This window comes from Podarcis melisellensis (genome assembly GCF_964234715.1).
Source record: "Podarcis melisellensis genome assembly, chromosome: 1".
Taxonomy (NCBI): domain Eukaryota; kingdom Metazoa; phylum Chordata; class Lepidosauria; order Squamata; family Lacertidae; genus Podarcis; species Podarcis melisellensis.
The window spans coordinates 41,794,297-41,816,349 of record NC_138528.1 but is presented as its reverse complement, the minus strand read 5'-3'; the positions used below and the strand labels follow the sequence as shown (position 1 = coordinate 41,816,349).

Genomic DNA, 22,053 nt, shown 5'->3' with positions numbered 1-22,053 from the left:
GCACCACTTTAGTTAATGGGGCCTCCTGCTGCCGCTGTGGCACGATTTCTGTTCTTATCCTGAAGCAAAGTTCTTAACCTGAAGCACTATTTCTGGGTTAGCGGAGTCTGTAACCTGAAGCGTATGTAACGAGGTACCACTGTACTGTGCAAGAAGCACCAGCAATATTTTTTTTTAAGGATCACAAGGCTGAGGAAAACAGTCTCTTGTCCCAAGGGCTGACTCCTCCATGCATTCATCTCACATCCTCAATACATATTAACGAACCAACTTTTTAACAACCATAGCCTGAAATCAGGGATGCACAAGGCAAATGCAGGAGGAAAAGAATGCCAGAGGTGCCTACTAGGTTCAAAGAGTTACTCAGCAGCAACAGCCACTGAATAGTAGTTACTGGAGTACATGGCAGGACAACAGGCCCTGGTTAAAAGACTTACAGTCTATAGTTCGACACAGAGAACACAAGAACAGGCTGCTGCATCATGCCAATGGCCCATCTAGTCCAGCATCTTGTTTTCACAGAAGCTAATCAGTTGCCTGTGGGAAGTTGCAGTGGAGAGGAAGGGGTAGGAAAGACCCACAGTATAAACTTCCTTCTGTAACGCAACTGTGGATATACTGTATTTTTTGCTCTGTAAGATGCACTTTTTTCTTCCTAAAAAGTCAGGGGAAATGTCTGTGCGTCTTATGGGGTGAATGTGTGGTCCCTGGAGCGAAAAGCAGATCATGTTGTTGTTGTTTTTTGAAAGAGGGAAGTGGGTGTTGAAACAAAGCCACTAATCACCAAGCGATCGGGGAGGGAGATAAGGGAGCTAGAGATAAAGGAGGCTGCCTGGGAGGGGAGAGATAAAAGCCCATAGATCCTCAGGATTTTTGCATTGGGTCACCCCAAATTCACCACCAGATCACATAGCATGTCCATGGCTACAGCCTGCACCAAAAACACACCCACACCCACTTTTTCGTGGGGCCACAATGGCGCAAAAACGTGGTTACAAAGCACGGATCCACATGGATTCTCAGGATTTTTGCATTGGGCTACCCCAAACTCACCGTCAAATCACATGTCTGTGGCCACAGCATGAACCACAAAAATCATACATCCACTTTTCGTTCAGAATATTTTTTCCCCCGTTTTCCTCCTCTAAAAACTAGGTGCGTCTTATGGCGCGAAAAGTATGGTAGCTTAATGTCTCTGTCCCCGTAAGATATTTTTATTCAAAAGGACAGTATCGAAGAGTTACTGTTCTATAAAAAGCTGTGAAGGGCTATAAAGAAGCCAACATTCCATTTGTTTGTTTGTTTGTTTTGTTAAAGGAGAAGAACAGAAGCCTTCAAAAAAATGGCACAGAAACTTTCAAGGATTGGTTCAAGGAGGAGCTGTAAATATTGTGACAGCAGATTCGGTACTGCTACGTGAATGACGGGGTATCATTAGGAGTGTTTCTTATAAGGGAAACAAATGGGAGAACAATGGAAAAATGCAAAACTGTCTATGAAATGTCACACTGCGCCCCACTTTAAAGGGTCACTAATCCCACAAACATTAGGAGAAGGACCCAAATCTAAAGAGTGTCTTAAGTTCTCTCACTGTCTCCTATATGAAGCTTTGCCTCGACAAAGGGCCTCTTTAAAAGTGCTGTAATAAAGAATGTTGTAGACTGTGTTCACAGAGATTAAGGCAGGTTTTCAACAGGAATGTTGGGCTGGGGGTTCTATCTAATGCTTCAGCAAATCCACTCAGAGATCAGAGGATTTCTGGTCCTAAAGGTGCTCCACTTTTCTCTTTGCTTTGAAAGATCAATGACAGGTGCCTTACTGGGGCAAAGGTCACAAAGAGGAAGCATCCAGAATGAAACTGACAGGTCTTGCTTACAGGGGGGATGCCCACCATTCTGGACCTTGCAGTGATTCTTCTCTTAAAAGAGTGAAAATGAATCCTTTGCTTGAATCAATTTGCTAGAAAATCCTGTATTTTTAACAAAGTCTCTCAAAACGGCAAAACAGCGTTTAACCCATTTGCAGCATACCAACTGCAGCTCGCTTGATGCAGCATCACAGCTGAGGAGTGTGGACTCGGAGGTCCTTGGTCCTCACAGCCTCCACCCACCCACCCCGTCTGCAATATGGCCATAACAATACAGTGGTACCTCAGGTTACAGACGCTTCAGGTTACAGACTCCACTAACCCAGAAATAGTACCTTGGGTTAAGAACTTTGCTTCAGGATGAGAACAGAAATCGGGCGGTGGCGGCGCAGCAGGCCCCATTAGTTAAAGTGGTGTTTCAAGTTAATAACAGTTTCAGGTTAAGAACGGACCTCCAGAACGATTTAAGTTCTTAACCCAAGTTACCACTGTATTGACCTACCTTGCAGGACAGGAAGTTATAAAAGACTGTAGAAATATGCATTCAAAATTATTTGAATAGGCATTGAAAATGCACTTTATAAGTACAGTTGTACCTTGGAAGTCGAATGGAATCCGTTCTGGAAGTCCGTTCAACTTCCAAAATGTTCGAAAACCAAATCACGGCTTCTTATTGGCTGCAGGAAGCTCCTGCAGCCAATCAGAAGCTGCGGAAGCCCCGTCAAACGTTCGGGTTCCAAAAGAACATTCGCAAACCAAACCGGAACAATCACTTCCGGGTTTGCAGCATTCGGGAGCCAAAACGTCTGAGTTCCAGGGCGTTCGGGATCCAAGCTACGACTGTACTAAGTCTTCAAGCTCTGCTCCACAATCCACTGACTAAAATGCAGTTGATAGGTAAACAGTGCAAGGCTACTGTTTTGGCTTCTAGACTTCAGAATGATCTAAACGCTTGAACGTCCAGCCCTCTCTTTGATTCTGCTTTGGCATTTCATGAAAAATGATACTGCTCAGCAAGGCTCTGGTCCATGACTCTGTGCTCTTCTCTTTCATGATGATGATTTTACGCTGGGCTATTTCTTCAGGGCCAGTAGTTTTGATTAAAAATAGCAGAACGTTGTTAGCACCTTTAAATACTCATTAACGGAAAGTAGAGTGAAGAATAAAAGTATTTTAATAAATAAAATCCACTTCCCTTCTATTTTGAGATGATTATTAATGCAGGCAAGAATTCCAGTCTGGGGCCCGGTACATACAAGAGACTACCTGCAAGGATCCCTTCAAACCTTGTTTTCTATGACTGATTTACACACTTGACTAAGACGAGAAACCCGTCTCTAACAAGGACTCCAGATTTCTGTTCATTCTGTTTTGAGCTGGGGACATAGGATAGGCGACATCTAACTTCTCCAGAAGTGCAACACAGCATGACACTATTAGCATACATATTAAGAAAGAAGATTTCAGTAATTTAATGTTGGGGCTTACTCTTTCCCAAAGTTCGCAAATGGCCAAAGACACTGCAAATCCTCCTACCCTTTTTAACGTATTTCACACTTATTCACTGTATATGTACGACGGTGCAGCTTGTACAGCTTTTCCTGCCTGCTTTATACTGAAATTATATTCAATATTCACAATGTTCTTCATTTGGATGCTTAACAGGTAATCCTGTTCCAGCCCATCTTCACTGCTACATGCTGATACCTATTCTCACCTTTCACTTTTGTCCGGTTCATCTGACTTTAAGCAAGCATGGACAAAGCCCCCTCGATGTCCAACAGAGAAACTACTGCATTTCTAATACTAAAAAAGTGCTGAGCTGAGCTATCAGCACTAGAAAATTCCTTTAGACCAGGTACTTCCCGCCCCTGTGTGGCAAGGTGCTTCATATTCTAACTGTAATCAAATATTAGATGGGTAAAAATCAAACAATATAACTTAAAAAACACACTAAGCAAATGAAAAAGTCAGCATATATCCTTGAATAGAAGCATGCACTAGATCAGCTTACAAACACGATACAAGCAAGATTCTTGAACCAGCAAATATTATGATTTATTATGATGCCAGAGATTCTTTCAAATGCATGAATTCCTCAAGCACTCTGTAAAAGTCCCTTTGGAATGTCACAAGGAAAATTTAGCATTGCGCCACCTACTTGAAACCAGAACTCTGGATCTCAATCCAATCTACAGAACACATCTAGCAGCTTGCAAATGCCCTGTAGGCAAGAGCTTTACACATAGATAATTTGGAAAGAAGGGCAGCCAGTGAAACCAAAACTCAAGCCACGGTTTATCCATAGATTCACCAGGTGATCTCAGGCATCTGCCTTGGATCAATTTCTTACAAAATGGAAATTAACAAAAGTCGATGTAATAAGGAAATGTTACATGCCTTAAGGATTAGTCAGGCTACGTATCTAAATAAATAAAACATAATGATCCATCTAGAACTGGCTAATCTCATAAAGTCAGAAGCATCCGGAAAGGAGCAAGAGCTGATCGCCTGAAGTTACTTTCACATTTTACTACAGAAAGCAACACAAGCAACCGGTTTTGTTTTCCATACAGATAGAAACAAATGGAAATCAGTGTCATCTGACTCTTAACTTTATTCCTCTACACATATGACAAGAAACCTTAACTTGGAAATAAAAACAGAAAGGTACTTTCCTAATCCTAACATTATTCTTCTACATAAACACAGCTTCCAGATTTTAGAAGCTCAAGTCAGATGTGTGAACATGTGGTCTACATAATGAAACAGAATGCATGATGTTCCACACTGTAGTTATGCATAGGGAGGAGTAACATACACACTTTTCACAAAACATTCATCCAACATGCAACACTGAGTTGCTACAATCTGAGTACAAGATTAATTTAATGCTGTTACCAAACATTTTTAGAACACCCATGAAGTACCACAAAAACCCCTAAAGATAATTTTCGCAATACTACTTCAATCCTCTTTTCTGTTTTTAAAATAAATGAAGTTCTAAAATGAGCCTGTAAAAGGTTTTTAAACAGGCTGGAGATATACATTGTGGGTGACTAACCAATCATATTTTAACCTTCCCACAATTTTGCACATCACCTGCAAACAGAAATGTTCCATCAACTGCACCATTTCAGTTCTCCACCCATTCCTGCCTTATTAGGAAGGCTATGGTGGGAGGGAAGATAACCTGGCAGAAACACTGATGTGGATTTCATTCTGGGTACCCATTTGTTCGCTCTCTGTTGCAACTGTCAGACAAGGAAGGGAAGGGGACTTCTTACGTACACTCTCTTGCTACTCTTAGGACATGAGGAGGGTGTGAAAACTGGTGTTAGCATCTTCTCCCTAAGTGCAAGGGGTGACATTTAAAACAGGAGAAGAATGAGCTTGTGAATGGTGATAAAGTACATTCCAGTACTCCTTACTGGAAGGGAAGAAGATTCCAAATTTGATAGCCAATGCACTCAAAAATGTACATCTGATTTTGGCCTATGCAAACACTACACCTCCATGTTGTGATAAATAGAGAATACCACACAAAACAAATATTTATATTCCCTGAACTATTAACAATTACAAAATAATTATCTCCAGGAACAAGCAATACATCCCCTTGGTTCCCTTTGTTTTTGCTACCACCTCACAAACATCTTCCACTATTTTGATGGCAGCTTTCAAATATCACAGCAAATCAGTAACTTTACTTTGCCTCACTGAGGCATGTCTCTTGAGACAGTGTCAAGTTATTAAGTGCCTTGATCTTTCTAGAGAAAACCCATCAAGATTCAGTTTCCGATGCCTCTTTCCCACGACCACTTTCTTTTTTTAAACCCTCTTAGGTTTGATCGCTTCTGTTCTGGCGCTCGGTTCCAAGTTCCTGTTCCAAAAGACCCCTCACGAGAAAGAGAGAGTGTTGCATGCGTCTTTGTCTTTTACAGCCCATTTTAAACAGGACATCTGTCTCTGTGTCTGGTTTATCCCAAAAGGTGCCTCGGATAGACACAGCAGCCCTCTCCCAACTAGGAAACAAGCCTGGGTGACAATGTCGTTTTCCAAGAGGCAGGGGACAAAATTAGGAAGGGGGGAAGGAAAGAGAGAGAGATAGCGCGAGCGCCAAGGAGGCCCTTCACGTGGTCTCCCATGGGTTCAGTTCCTGCCTTTCCCCCAGATGAATCGGGAGGGGGAAAGGGGGTGTTGTTTTCTCGATCGTCGATGTAAAAGTTAAATGGCTTTATTACATAACTTTAGACCTTAAAGCTAATCCCAGGAAGCGAAGCGGCAGCCTGACCCTCGCTCGCATGATCCAAGTGGGCCACCGGGGAGTCGTTGCCAGAGCTCAGCCCACCTGCCACCGGGGGCCATTTCCTCCCTGCTCTCCGGCGGCCGGGTGATGGGCGGGGAGAGACGGGAGCAGCCCGGAGTGTCCTTCAGCTCGGGCAGAGGACCAGCCCCAGGGCCACGGCGCCCTTCGGGGAAGGGGGATCGCCGCCCACCCCCAGCGACAAGGCAGGCCCCCGGCGACACACACACTGGAGGAGGAGGTTGCAGGGGAGCGGCGGCGGCGGCTGCTACTGGAACCGCAGCCAGCAAACCACCCACCCACCCACCGTGACACGAGGAAGATCAGGGAAGCGGGCTGAGGCGCCCGGAGGGACACGCTGCCTGAAGACCGCCACGGATCGCCCTCCCTCCCGCCCGCCCTCCAGGGCCCCGTGCCGGCACCAGCCGGATCCCAGCAGAAAGTTCCCGGTGGCCCCCGGCTGAAGCCTGCGCGCCGACTCGTCCCGCAAGAGCCGCGCCCCCCTCCGCCCCCCGCTTCCCCGGCGGCACCTGTTCCCATCACCCGCCCGGCAAGTTCCTCGACGCTGCGCCCTTCCAAGCAGCGCCGCCGCCGCCGTCGCCGCCTCCGGCTTGTGGGGCTCGCGAGGCTGGCGGCGTCGGCGGGCGGAGCCCCATCGCGCTGCCGGCCGGCCGGTGCAGATTGACGGGCTGACGCCGAACTCGCTGGCTCGCTCGCACTCACCGGGGCGCTGGCGGGCTGCTGCTCCTCCGTCGTCGTTGCCGGCGCCGTTCGGCTCAAGCGGGCCCACCCAGGGCAGGCGGAGGCCCCGGCCGGGCTGGAATCCGGCGGCTGGAACGCCCCGGGGCGCCCGAGTCCCGGGCTCCACGCTGCTGCGTCAGCGCCGCCTCCTCCTCCTCCTTCGCCGCCGCCGCCGCGTAGCCGCCCGGCTGCGGGATGGGGACTGGAGGCGCGCCCCCTTCTGGGGCCCGCGCGCTCAAGGCCGGAGGAGGGGGCGGCGGCTGCTGCTGCTTCTCCTGCTCCCGCCGCGGCTCCCGCTCCCGCCGCTCCCTCGGCCGAGGAAGGCTCGGCTGCCGTCCTGCCGCTACCGCTGCTCCGCTGCTGCTGCTGCCGCCGCCTCCGCGCCCGCCGCCGATGTGCTCTAACTCCCCGAAAGCAGCAGCGGCAGCAGCGAGCCCCTTGCTCCGCTCAGGCTCCGTCCTCCCTTCCTGCTTCCTCGTCGGCAGCCAATCGGCGCCCTCCCCAGCGCCGTCCGCTCCGACGCGCCCGCCAATCGCCAGGCACCTGGCCCGCCCCCGCTAGCCAATCTCCGCACCAACCACCCGCCCCAGCCAGGTCCCAGCGCAGCTTGCAAGGCAAGGCAGGCAGGCGAGGCGGGCGGCTCCCAGCGGACACGGCATGGCCACGGCCGCCCAGCCGGGGGAGGGGCGTCCCCACGCGAGCGGCAGCATCCTCCGCGCGCGCCCCGCCCCCCCACCGCCCAACCTGTCTTCTCGGCAGCCCCGTCGCGCCTCCAGTCCGCCCCATCGCTCTTTTCCCGCCTGCCCAAGTCCCCATCTGCTTTTCCCATCCTCCCCTGGACGTGAGCGGGGCGGGGGCGCCTTCCCTCCTCGCTTCGGCCGCCCCTCGTGCTTCCCCACGCGGCTTTCCTCGCGGGGAAGAGAAACGCCTCGAAGAAGTTTATTTAGCCCGGCTCCGTCCGCCCCCCAAATTCTCCCCCTCCTCTTCCCGTGGCTCTTTCTCGCCCTGTCGCACAACGGACTAGCCGTCACCTTGGTCGACCACCAACAGCACCCTCTTCCTCCTCCTCCTTCTCTTCCATTCGAGCGCCTCTTCCTTTGTTGCATCCCGTCCCCTCGGGAGATCTTCCATATTCAGGTCACCGGCTCTACTTGTCAGTCACCCTCCACCAGAAGCCGCCCACATCGACCCGAGCCCCTCTGCTTTCTACCCATCTACTTTGCCCAGAAGTTCCTAGGCTAGCAATCCTGCTTTCCCTCAACTTTCCCTTACTTATTGGACTTTCATCTCGACCAGTCTCTAAAGCTTGGAGGAACATTTGTACAGCTAAAGAAGAATCGCCGCCGCCCAAATCCCCCATCTCCTTGCTGGCATAAAGGAAGGAAAGGGGTGGCCTTAGCAGTCTCACTTCCACTGTTGGGTACTAGACTGTCCTTGCGCCTCATCTCTGCAACAACAGGGCACCTGTGGACCATAGCTGTGCACACCATAGACAAATGCAAGCTTGATTGCATTACCATTTAATATGATTACATAGTACTGAATATTGAACCAAGTCCTCAGTACAATATCAAGGCTGCAGAATAAATGAGCAAAACATTGCATGCACCTTGGTAATGTTCATTGTGTGTGTGTGTTCCTCTTTCAGGGAGCCTAATGTGAAAATGTCAGGTTAATACAACACGCTTTTCAATTTTGCCTTCTAACTGTCCAATGTTCGTTCATTCTCATTTTCCAGTTTTGCTCATAGAGAACCAAAGGTTCTTTGCTCTGTGCAAAGACTTTGGGGGCATTTAAGCTGATCTGGGATCATTTACTGCAGAATAATCTCTTGAAGGCTGTGGGCTACCTACCCTCAGGCTGCTTGCAGGTTGCGACCTTTTGAGCAGCTGGAATTTAATTCCAGGTCCGCACATTATCCACCTTAGATCACATGCAAGCACTCTACCACCCTGAATTCTAACCACATTAAGCTACAATGACTGATAAAAGGCCACATGAATGCATACATAATCCATTTTGCTTCTCAAGCTACAATTCCCTAAAAAAATGAATCAACAAGTAATCCAAGAGTACCATGACACTAGCCTACTGTGTGTACATGATTTCACTTTTGTATTCCTTGTTAATTATTTTGGAATAATTAACTACATTTCTCTTGCTATAAACAAACACTACTATAAATTGCCATTTCTGCTGAAAGCATATACACTTTTTGCAGTATTTTCCAGGAATCCCAACAGAAACTGTTTATTTTCCCAGGAGATGGGGGAGAGCCCTTGCCCTGGGTGAATGTGGGCTCAATATATGGCACAACAGTGAAAAAAGGGGAAGGGTAGTGGTTCACATTCGATTAGATACACTTTAATATAACAGAAATTAAAGTCATCTACATCTGCAGGCATCTTGGCTTCTTGTAATTTTGCTCAACTCTTCTTGATCTTTCTGGTGCTCCTTTTCAGTTGCTGCTTCTGCATCTACTTACATGCTTGCTGGTTCATTCACATGAAGAATCACAAGGCAATTCCTGTAGAGGTGCTTTGGGATATATAGGCAACTCCTATAGTGGTGCTTTCCAATAAATGAAAGCTCCTGCTTTCATTTATTGGAAACCACTTCCAATGTTACATGCCGGTTATCTGAGGATCTAATATTCACAGGCCTAGTACTTTCTCAAAGATCTGCTTATAGTTGGTTCACAGTTCCCCAGATGTCATTCCATGACATCATTATCACGATAATCTCTTAGACACTAACAAAATTCAGTTGTAGCTGAAGTGTTTATTTATATATCAATCTCAGATCAGTTTCTAAAAATGAATTGAAAATTTAAACACTGCTTGTGACTTGTGATCATAGGAAAGGGTGAAAGGTTCAGAAAGGGGGAAGGGAGGTTCCCTTCCTGTCACTACTTTCTAGAATTTACAAGACGGTGAGATCAAGTTGTTCTGAGAAGTGTAAGGAGGTCATCCACATCAAGTGATCTTAAGCATGCATGTTGAATCAGGTGCTTGAAGAAGACTAAACTTCAATCCCCAAGAGCAATCCCTGAAACACTGGTTCAGCCAAGGATATATGCATTAAAAATGAGGTCCACATATGAAAAGTGAGAAATTTCACTTCATATTCCTAGAGCAGCAGCAATCCTGGTTTTTGTCTAATTTCTGTTTTGTTTGTTGGGGAAATGTCTACATTTCTTGGGAAAGTGTCTGAATTACAACACATTTCTCTGACTCATCTTAAAATGAAGCAGCTGTCACTGCTGGATTCTTTAAGAATGATTTCTTTAAACGGGGGCATCTTCTGCTTCAAAATACTTACAGATGCATCATCCCCCCCTCCCCTCAACTCCCCCTGCCTCCCAAAATAGCTTTGTGAAATTGCTATCTGTTCAACTGTTTTAAGATACAAGAACTCTGAACAGCGACACGATGAAACAATTTCTGTATCGCTGTGGGGTTGGTTGTTCACAACAACTAGAGATTCCAAGGATGCTATCCCACATCAACTGGGCTAGCGGAGATGGTGCTGCCCAGGTGTAGCCAAGTGTTGCTTAAAGTAGCAGACAATGCTGTACTTTTTCCTTTAGGGTACTGGTTGCCACACTTCCAGTTCAGAATAAGCCAGAGAACAAAGCAGAAACCTATGATTTGGGCAGAGCCTAAGAGCTTAGTAGAACTGGAGGCGTGGTTGGTTGTTTCGCACATCATGCTAAGTCAACCTTTGGCCTATGTTGTTCCACATTCCTGGAGAGTGTGGCCATTTAGTGCCCTCTCCTAGAAAAGCAAACACAAGCTGCAAACCTTGGTTACAGCTTGTAAGTTGACTGGAGCAAGCCAAACCACAAGGTCGGATCCGGATGACATGCTAAGCCGAACCAAACTATGGCGTAGCTTGCAGCAGCAGGACCAGAGATGGAGCCATGATCTGGAGGCCACGCACTCCCATATTCCCACCAAAGCTTAGTGTTTGGTTTAGGGTTATGTGTGAACCAGGTAGTTTTTAGAAAGCGTTTCCAGGGACGCGATAAAACATTTGCTCCAGTTTTAATGGACTTTGAATATATTTACTGACTGAAAATAAAAACACTAAATTGAAAGGCTCTGAAATGACTAGAAGGAATGACCATTTCTTGATGTCGTGAACCAGATTCATATGCACACACAAATAGCACAAGACAAGCTTTCAGTGTGATAGTGCCCTTAGTGGCACACCACCTTCTCAATCTAACTAGGTAACCCATGCTGGATTTAGGGTGGTGTGGGTGGTTCCCCCCCCCATAGGGCACTGAGCCAAGGGGGTGCAAAACTGAGGAGCTCCATAATTGAGAAGATCCATTTGGGGGCACTAAGTCCAGCCCTGTTGGTAACCCCCCAAACTTGGATGTCAGCAGGATAGAGGAGGCTGGAGTTGGTTGCTAATTTCCAACTCCTTATTAAAAAAGTTCAAAGCACAGCTGCATGAGCAGTCTGAATAAGGAACTGAATTCTATATGCACCTCAAATTAAGCCTTGGGGCTCCTTAATGTGGCCTGGGGTCACACCCATTAAAGCACTGTATGGAAACTCCATTTTGACCAAAGAGAGTGCTGTTTTTCTTGAAAAAAAGTTTCTCTTTGGCATAAGAACCTCCCTAAAACCAAGGGCACAGGGGCATATAAAATTCCATTTATTTTTCAGGCTGCTTATGTAGGAATACAGAACTGGGACCTAACAAATAACCTTATAGGAAGAGCTCAATGGTAGAGCATCTGCTTTGTAGGCAGAATGTCCCAAGTATAACCCCCGGTATCACCAGGTAGGGCTGGAAAAGACTCTTCCCTGAAACCCTGGAGAGCCACTGCCACTCAGCTTAAGTGATGCTGAGCTACATGGACCAATGGTTTGGCTCTGTGTAAGGCAGATTCTTATATTCCTATCCTCAAGTGGGTAAGAAGGGCATCAACTCATTGACATGAAATAGCTCTCTGGTCCTCCAGTCACATAATAAAATGTAGTGTGCTCCGGGGCTTACACGTTTTACTGAAAATAAAGTCATTTTATTTTCCAGTTATTTTCATGCTTGCTCAGTACTGTAATGCTTTCAAAGGCTTTTTATGATCCTGTACATCACCTGCTGTGTTTTCTTTTTGTTTGTCCCCCCCCCAGAAGGCGGTATATAAATTCATTCATTCATTTACATATAAATGCTAGCATACTTCCATTATTTTCATGGATTCTTATTATTTAATATTATTATTTACTGGATTTCCTACATACCCTTCACCATAAGTTCCCAGAATGGGTTACAAGAATATAAAAACACAATATAAAAATCAGTACTAGTGTCTTTTTAAAAAACTCAGAAAATATGGTGGGCCCTGAAAATGTTCTACCATACTAATCCGCAACTCCTCCATGAGGTCTTGTTTTTCTTGCACCATAGACAGCAGAAGATTCTTTTCACCATTGTCATTTCCGGGAGGGCAATAGCGTCGGACTGTATGGACTGCCTCAAACAATTTCCTGAAGGCCACCCAAAGGGTCATCATCCCACTAGAGAGTTGCAGCAGGATCACTGAATGTGCAAAAAAGATCCCCAATTCCCAAAACACTAATAAGAACTTGGAAGTTGTCTGAGATCATCAGTGGGAATGTCCAGAGGGGCAGAATGAATGTTTTGAACAGGAGATACAACTATAGACCAGCTTGTGGTTAAGCAGCCAGCCCAGAGCTTCATATACTGAATACAAGAGACTTTGGAATATATTTTTGAAGTATATTTGTAATCCATGAGTGGTTATTGGTGTCTGTGACAGCTATAGGAAGGCTTGTGAACTTTACTCTTAACCTGACCTTTCTCAACATGGAAGAATACATGTTCAGCTACACCTTCCCATTAAGGTTTGTTCATATAAGAATGACATTTCTTTACTGCTGAAAAAGAAACTGTCCGTTTGTACTCAAGAGCCTGAAAACAAAATTAATCAATCTGAGACCAAATTTTGCTATTCTCAAAACATACATCCCTACGTATAAACCTCTAACAACATAGTCCAGGGTGTCCCCAGTAGACAGTGAGTAAGAATAGAATAAGCTTTCAGGTATTCACTTTAATCTCCAGAAAAAAAAGAGTATATGTTCAATTCTGGACCATACTTAGGGGACCACTAGATAATATGAATTGTGCAATACAGCAGGAAGTGGTGCTGATGAGTTCATGGGTGAACTCTGCCCTCCAGCTTCCACCTTGATCAATAGCATGGCTCAATGCTACAGAACAGCGTGACGCTTGTAACATCATTTCTTCTGATCAAGTACAGCTTAGATCTTGTTTTTGCTTACAGTGTGCCAAAAGACAAGGTGGAAAGAACAGTCTTACACATTAGGGATATCCTGAACAGCTTTCACCTTAGAACATCTCACCAAGTTTCTATACAATGGAAAAAGGGAACTGAAATGGGGGGGGGGGGAGGTGTACTTTGCTCAGCCTACATAAAGCATAAACAGTTTACTTTTGCCACCAACGTAGGTATCCTCAACTTACTTCCTGGTGGGAACTTATTTTCCTGAAACACTTCTGATGGATAAGCCATCTGTATAAAAGTTGTGCCGATGAAGGCATCTGAAACTGAAACTGGAGATGCTGCTGAACTACAACTCCCATCAGCCCCAGCAAACACAGCCAACAGCCAGGGATTATGGGAGTTGTCGTTCAGTAATATCTGGAGGGCCAAAGACTCCCCAATACCTGATCTACAAAAATTCCTCTCTTTGGCAATAGGTGCACTGTGGAATACAGGTACTTGTAGAAAGTATTCTCTCTTACTAAATAGTTACACTGAAATTTAGGAACAGGAGAGGCTAGTATATATATATATATATGTAGAACAACTAGCTTAAATTTACTGCTAATCACATTTGTTGATACCCCTTTATGATGGTCACTTCTGCAGTCTGACCCTAGACATGTTTAGTAGCCCACTAGGCTGTTCAGTGGGGCTTACTCCCAATACCGTAGGTGTGAATAGACTGCAAGCTTAGTTAAGAACCTACATTTATACTTTTAATACAGATAGAGAAAAGGGAAAAGGTGTGGCAATAAGACCAGGATGTACTCACTGTACATTTGATGTTTCATGAATCAAATGGAATGCTAGAGCTTTTCAGCTGCTTTTCAAACAAGCGTATATGTGTTGTTTTAGACAAGCTAGCGGACAATTTAGGTAGCATCGATCCCTATGAAGGTTGAAAAACTGCACCCTTCCCTCTCTCCCACTTACAGGGATTCCTTGAGGCACTTTGAGAGGTTCCTTGCCAAAAAGAAATAAATGGGATTTAAAAACCACAACACCCCACTAATATCAAGGTTTCAAAGGGTCGCCTGGAAATGTACCTTGTCTACCTGTCAGCCCCATTACAAGCTACTCTACTCTTGTTTTTATGTGTGAACGGAACAGAATTGGAAAGGAGTAAAGTCTGTTCTGCCACCATAAAGTAGAAATATATATATTCATCAGCATCCCCTACAACTGGTACTGCAATCTGAAGGTAGCAGCAAACAGCTTCAGAGGTCTCAAACAAGGGAGCTAAGTCGCATAATGAAAAACAAAGGCAGAGCCTTCACCAGCTGAACAAAAACAAAACAAAACATCATTTGCGCGGCACTGAAAGGTAGATGTCAGGAAAGCCTCTCTGAGGAGGTTATTCCATAGCCAAGTTGCCATCACTGAAAAGGTAGTCACCTGCTGTACCTCACTTGGCAAGGGCATTCAAAGTAGAAGGAATTTCACCCTCCCCCATCAATATTTCCTGTTTCCAAGCAGACACATGCAGCTTCAATAAGAAAGTTGCAAGTGACTTTTTAGCAAGGATTTTTCATGGATTACATGGTCCTTTTATCACATCTCTGCAATATCCAATTGGTTTAAATAACAACCACCACCACCCCCAACATTGGCAAAAATGAAAGATTGTGCAGATCAAATTATCTGGGATTATTATTGCTCCAGCAGCCACAAATGTTTTTTTTTAGCAAGGTTTCCTATTTGACATTTCTAAATCCTTCCCATGTAAAAAGGAAACACCTTTCACTTGCTACGCGAAACACCTGGAGAAGGAAAACAAATGTGCCTGCTCTTTCCATCTGAAAGAGGTCACTGGGGTAAAGGGACCTTGTCTACCGACAATCACAAACAGCACTGGTGATGAAGGCCTGGCTATAGTTCCCCACTAACTACCTCTGCAATAGGGTGGAGAAACCACAAGCAGCATGGGTGACAGCAAATCCTGCAATCCATGATAGCAAAGAGGCTGCATGCTTTTTTTTAATGCAATCCCTGAAGCTTGTGTTATATGGCTGCAAAGTCCCATGAAGCTTGAATTAAGAACCTAAGAAGAGCCTGCATCCTGTCTAGTCCAGCATCCTGTTTTCACAGTAGCCAATCAGATGCCTGAGGGAAACCTGAGCACACAAACCCTCTCCCTTCCTGTGGTTTCAAGCAACTGGTATTGGGATATGGTGGAACCCTGGCTATGAAACACTCTCATCAGAGAGGCTTGCCAGACATCTACCTTGTCTGCACTGGCCCCCAGTACATTTCCGAGTGCAATTCAAAGTGTGAGTGCTTACCTTTACAGCCCTAAACGGCCTCAGCCCTGTATACCTGAAGGAGCATCTCCACCCCCATTGTTCAGCCCAGATACTGAGGTACAGCTATGAGGGCCTTCTGGCAGTTACCTCATAGCGAGAAGTGAAGCTACAGGGAACCAGGCAGAGGGCCTTCTCAGTAGGGGTTCCCACCCTGTGGAATGCCCTCGCCTTCAGATATCAGGGAAATAAACATCTGACTTTTAGAAGACACCTGAAAGGAGGTTTTTTTGTGTTTTAATATTTTGTTGGAAGCTGCCCAGAGTGGCTGTGGCAACCCAGTCAGATGAGTGGCATATTATTATTATTATTATTATTATTATTATTATTATTATTATTATTTCATTGCCAGGCAAATGCCTCTTCCTCTTGTATAAGGAGCTGAGGTTTGCTTTTCTCATCTGAAGGAAATAAAGGATTTTAGAGCAGATAATTCACCTAGTGGCATTCTGTAAGTGAGGCTGTTGAATTTGCCATCATTCACCCACTTAATGATGATGATGATGATGATGATAACAATAACAATAATAGCCAGAGAAGGAGAATCTGGTAATTCTTCATTTAAATTGTGTTTCTCCGCAAAAAGGAAAAAGAGTAAGTGCTAACTAGTTGCAGGTAGATAATGCTGGTGCAGTCACCAAATAGTAGCATGACTAGGATGGGGCAATAAAACTACTTGTCCCAGATAGAATTTAGATAAGGACACAGAATGGGCAAAAAGGTGTTGTAATATATGAGTCAGTTACCAAACAAATGTGACATTATGTAACATTTTGTTTTCAGTACGAAAGAATGAACCGTGTTTCCAGAATGGTAGATGAGGAGCCAGGGAGACTTAGCGAAGGTGGGAGTCAAGGCAGAATGGCACAGATTCAGCCTCTCGGTGCTCCTGTTTGTGCCTCTAGCCTAACACGGTGAGACTCATTCAACCATTGATCCTGCTAGAAGGAAGGAAGGCGAATATGTGACCCTGGACAGCGGCAGGCAGCAAATGATTTATTTACTTACTCGCTCCGTATCTATCAGAGGAGAGAGAACGTTCCAGTTTTTTGCTGCAATATCTTTGACAGTCCACAGCCAGCCTTCAGTGGTCCCTGGTGCTAATTTCTGCTGGGTGGGCACAGAACTAGGAGCTTGCCCCAAGCCCAGAAACAACCAGTTATGGCATTCCAATTAGGGAAATATGTGAAGTGAATAAAACAGGACGCTGGCCTACCCGGAGAGGTGAAGCACCAGACGTATTAATGGAGTGCAGAGGTAGATTTATTGCAAGAACCCCCTTCCACTCAATTACCAGCTACTACATCTTGAGCTCCACTCTCCCTTTGAGTGCAGTTGTCTTGGCAGACTCCCTATGGAGGCACCTGCTCTCTGTACTTCTGGCTGGAACCCACTGGGTAAGGAGAAAGCATGCATTAACTAGTTCACCCAATCAGCGTAGGCTATTCCACCTTACTCAACTGCTGCATTGGTCGATGGTGCAAAATCCTGATTTAATGTTTCTGTGTTCTATAGATATTTAAAAAGATATTAACTTCCTTGAGTTCTCTCTCTTGTGAGACTCTAAAATACATTTCATATCCACACAACCTAATCCTTCCCTCTCCTTTGATCTGCCAGCTAATGGGCTAAGTAGGAGAGTGGATGTTGCCAGCTGAGCTTCCTGGCAAGGCTCAGGTGGCTCCTTTTTGACACAGAAAAGCTTTTCCACGGCAGACTCTGAGAGCTTCTAAAAAAAATAATGGAAAATGTTGAGAGAATAAGAAATATTTGTGTGTCTTGATATCCAGTTAGCCAAGGAGAACCCTCCGATTTGATTGCCTGTCTCTTTTAAAAGATACCAACAGGATCATAGGTCTTTGATTAAATTAGGGTTGCTAATTTTTCAGGAAGCCTCTGCAGCAGTACCTCTTTAACCTTTTATCATTATTATAATCTTCCAAAATATTGCACATCAATCCAAGGAGGAAATAAGGTATTACTAAGGAAAAAATTGCAATTATTAAAGCCTTAATAGGATTTTGATGTGCAGAAATTAGCAGCTGATCATATTTGTCTCCACGCCGTGGAAAGTTTCGACTGATTGTCTTTGCTGATTAGACTGCTGTTCAAGGCACAAGAGCAGGGTAGGGTAGTTCCATTGGTCAGTTGGCAATCCTAGATTAAATACAATCTGAAAGCACCATTGGTATTCCACTTCTTAAGGTTTGGAAGCCAGTGAGGAAGGATTACTGACAAACTTTTGATTATCAAAGGGAATGAGTGGTATATGGATATGGATAAATATGCAACAGGAGCAATTAATTTCAAATTTTTCAATGTAAACTGAATGCCATGGTTTAAGAATGACAAAGTAACCCTTGAAGTGGTAATATTATTTTGGATTACCGGTACATGGTGCCTCTCTGACTTTAACACTCAAATGGAAAAGTATTAAACTATGTGGAAGAAGGGTTTTCAGCAAGTACAGCTTGGGGAAAGGTCATAGCTTAGTGGTACAGTGCATGCTTTGCATACAAAAGGTCCCAGGTTCAATCCCTAGTGTCTCTAGAAAGGGGAAAATTGGAAAGATTTCTGCTTGAAATCCTTAAGTACTGCTGCAAGCCAGGGTCAACAATACTGAGCTGGGTGAATCAACAGTCAAACTCAGTGTAAGGCAGCTTCAGATGTTCATGGAGTGGTGAGAAATGAGGAGCCTGCTCAAGTTCCTTGCTCTATGCATATATTTAAATGCATAAGAAGTTTGTTCTTCTTTGTATTCAGTCCCAATGACTTGCAGGAGGGTGGAGAGGGGCAGCACAGTGAGGGAATACTTGGCTGTATAGTGGCAGCACACAGCAATTCTCTAGTACAGTGATAGCCAAACTTGGCCCTCCAGCTGCTTTGGGACTACAACTCCCATCATCCCTAGCTAACAGGACCAGTGGTCAGGGATGATGGGAGTTGTAGTCCCAAAACAGCTGGAGGGCCAAGTTTGGCCGTCACTGCTCTAGTACAACATGGAATTCACACTTCCCATTCGACATTTTGCTTTATGATCAAGGACATCACAAACAGTGGAATGTCTATAAAGAGCCCATCTTTTCATATGGGTCTTTCTTGTGAAGAGAGCACTGTCACCGAAGATTAATCTGGATTAGCCCCTATCCCCAGTCGCCCTGGTTATTTGCACAAAAGGGCAGCTCATCGTGTGTAAGAAGGCCATTAGTTTGTTCTTAGGCAATCTTGAGTATGTGCCCTCAGTGCAATTTAGCCTGGATTTAAGAATCCTGCTCAACCCCCTCATTCAGACATCTTTAGTGGACTCCTGGGAATGAGTAATCCAGGCTTCTCAGTTGGTGATGGCCATTGGCAGCTGTGTGATGTGTTGCTTTCTGGGGAACAAGTGGGATAATGGAAAAGGCTGCCCTCCCTATACCGTTCAAATCACACACTTGCATACATTACTAGATCTACACAATTCACCCTGATTATTTCTCCTTGAAATTTCCCACCCAATCCATAACCACAATGCTTATGTCTTAAATGAAGAACCAGCCTTACCATTCAGAAGAAGAAGAAGAAGAAGAAGAAGAAGAAGAAGAAGAAGAAGAAGAAGAAAAATGGGGGACAAGTAAGAAGAAAGTGGATAAAGAGAAGTTTTTCTCCCTCTCTCATAATACCAGACATTTGGGCATCCAATGAAACTGATTGTTGCACACTTTCAGGATAGACAAGAAGCAGTGATGACCACAATTTGGATGGCTTTGAAAGAGGAATAGACAAATTAATGGAGGATAAGGCTCTCCATGGCTAATAACCCTGAAATATATGTTCTGCCTCCACTGTAAGACGCAGGATGCTTCTGAATCCCAGTTTATGGAAAACCACAGGAGGGGAAACTCCTGCTGAGCTCAGACGTCCGGTTGCCTACTGTGAGAATGGCATGTTGAACTAGATGGGCCACTGGCCTCATCCAGCAGGGCCATTATTTTCCTAATCATACTCCCCAACATCTCGCAAATGAACGTAGAGTCACTCTTGAGAACCTAGTGGAGCCAGGAGCAGGCAACCATGGGTCAAGGTACTGGTCCCAGCTCATCAGGGCTACCCCTAGGCTGCAAAATGGTTTCCAACACAATACAGTGCCCAAAATAGCAATAATTATTATTATTATTATTATTATTATTATTATTATTATTATTATTATTAATACCCCGTCCATCTGGCTGGGTTTCCGCAGCCACTCTGGGCGGCTTCCAACAGAATATTAAAATACAATAGTCTATTAAACATTAAAAGCTTCCCTAAACAGGGCTGCCTTCAGATGTCTTCTAAAAGTTTGGTAGTTATTTTTCTCTTTGACATCTGGTGCGAGGTCATTCCACAGGGTGGGTGCCACTACCGAGAAGGCCCTCTGCCTGGTTCCCTGTAACTTGGCTTCTCGCAGTGAGGGAACCGCCAGGAGGGTGGCAGAACGATGGGGGTGGAGACCCTCCTTCAGGTATACTGGACCGAGGCTATTAGCAACAGTTCCAGAGCGTGAAAAATTAGGATTTTCCTCCCATCATCAAGGAAAGGTAATCTGTGCAAGAGCTACAAAAGTTTATATTTCATTTTGTTCTTATAAGCAACATTTGCCCTTGGCCTATCACTCGGGGCTTGTTTCTGGAGACAAACCATGGATCTGGGTTCAAATGTGGCAATAATTAGGAGTGCGGGAGGAACAGAACAGCCACAGTTTTCTTGCTGTGCCCCATAGTTTGGGTTAGCATTACAATACAAGTGAGGCCTCTGTTTCTTCCCACTCAGTTTGCAGCACCAATAACGTCATTATTTGTATACTCTCCTCCATGCAACCACACATGCAGACAAAGATTCTACCCAAACCAGTGACATGATCAAGAAAGGGAGTGATAAATTAAGATTACCCCAAAGACAATTCATTAAAAATAGGACACAGAATATTAATTGCAATACCTAGTTCATAATGGGACGCGGGTGGCACTGTGGGTAAAACCTCAGTGCCTAGGACTTGCTGATCGTAAGGTCGGCGGTTTGAATCCCTGCGGCAGGGTGAGCTCCCATCGTTCGGTCCCAGCTCCTGTCCACCTAGCAGTTCGAAAGCACCCCTAAGTGCAAGTAGATAAATAGGTACTGCTTTATAGCGGGAAGGTAAACAGCGTTTCCGTGTGCTGCGCTGATGCTGGCTCGCCAGTTGCAGCTTTGTCACGCTAGCCACGTGACCCGGAAGTGTCTTCGGATGGCGCCGGCTCCCGGCCTCTTGAGCGAGATGAGCGCGCAACCCTAGAGTCGGACACGACTGGCCCGTATAGACAGGGGTACCTTTACCTTTACCTAGTTCATAATTCACAACATCTCCACCCCTCCCCCTGCAATCTTCAGCTTAAATTCCACACCCTCTAGCAGGCAATCATCATTTTACTCCAGTTATGTATTAGTCACTTTTCAGGGCCAAGCCCTCACAAAGGAACATACAAATAAAAACAACAGAACTTCTCTGAAGCACTGGGTGGATCCAAACAAATGCACAAGAGATGCTGAATTAGATCACAAATATTCTTTTAAGGAAAGACAACAATATCTTATTGAATGCCAGAGCTGAAAGGGTATGTTAACTGGAAGAGAGTTTCACAACTGCAGGGCCACCACTAAGAAGTCCCTGTGCCATGTGCTTCCCTGTCTAAATGATTTTACCAGCAGGCACATAAGCAGGATCTCTGATACAGATCTTAAATTATAGGCAGGGTCATATGGGAGCAGGCAATCCTTAAACTAATCTGACCTGTATTAATACCAGCATGTTGGAAAGGAACTGGAAATTTGTGCAACTGGTGCAAAAGTTACATGCTCAGACCTTCTGCTATCTCCACATCCCCTTTAGCATCCTGGCAGCTGTATTATGCACCAGTTGAAGTATCCAGCCTGTCTTCAGAGGTAGCACTATTGCAGTAATCCTGTTTAGTGTGTGTTTCATTACCTGTCCCCACATTCTGCTTATCAACTTCTTTCTCCACATCTCACTATGTGAGAGGGGGCGACTGACCAACAGTTAAAAGCATGCAGTTTGCATTTGCCACAGAGGCCTTTGACATGGAAAAGTTTTGACAGGAAAAATTAGAAGGGGTGGGTGGATCTGTATTTGCATTGAATATGATAGATCTTGCCACTTTATTTGCTTGAGTGTCAGTGAGATGCTACATTTATTACCAATTATCGTTTCTGGCACAGCCTTAAGGTGAAACGCATCGAGATTTTCAAAGGTTTATATACAGCTTTGATAAATCAGCTCTGTGTGATCTGCATCCCTGAGGCATTGGCTTTAGCTAATAGATGGATGGGCAATACCACAAACTAGCAGCCACCAGCTGCTTTTTTTGAAATTAGGATTCTCATAGCTAAACGACATGAGATTATAGGACTTGATCCATAATGCAGTGGAGGCAGGCAGGGATTGGAAGCACAGTATGCCTCCGAATGCCAGTTGTCGGGATCTCCTTAGCCAACGCTT

General features: G+C 45.1%; 2 protein-coding genes and 1 long non-coding RNA gene across 4 annotated transcripts in view; 1 reads left to right on the top strand and 2 right to left on the bottom strand.

Annotated features, from left to right (window-relative positions):
• Window positions 1–7,371, bottom strand: part of BAHD1 (bromo adjacent homology domain containing 1) — a 68,265-nt gene extending 60,894 nt beyond the window's left edge. For both annotated transcript variants that reach the window (XR_014162574.1, XM_081886593.1), the window contains exon 1: window positions 6,897–7,371. The gene's annotated coding sequence lies outside the window, so the exon portion shown is untranslated. The remainder of the gene's footprint in view (window positions 1–6,896) is intronic.
• LOC309356018 (prolactin-releasing peptide receptor-like) overlaps window positions 1–22,053 on the top strand; it is a 247,944-nt gene that overhangs the window by 144,539 nt on the left and 81,352 nt on the right. The gene's annotated exons all lie outside the window — the stretch shown is intronic.
• Window positions 1–22,053, bottom strand: part of LOC309356603 — a 187,516-nt gene that overhangs the window by 158,668 nt on the left and 6,795 nt on the right. The window lies entirely within an intron of this gene.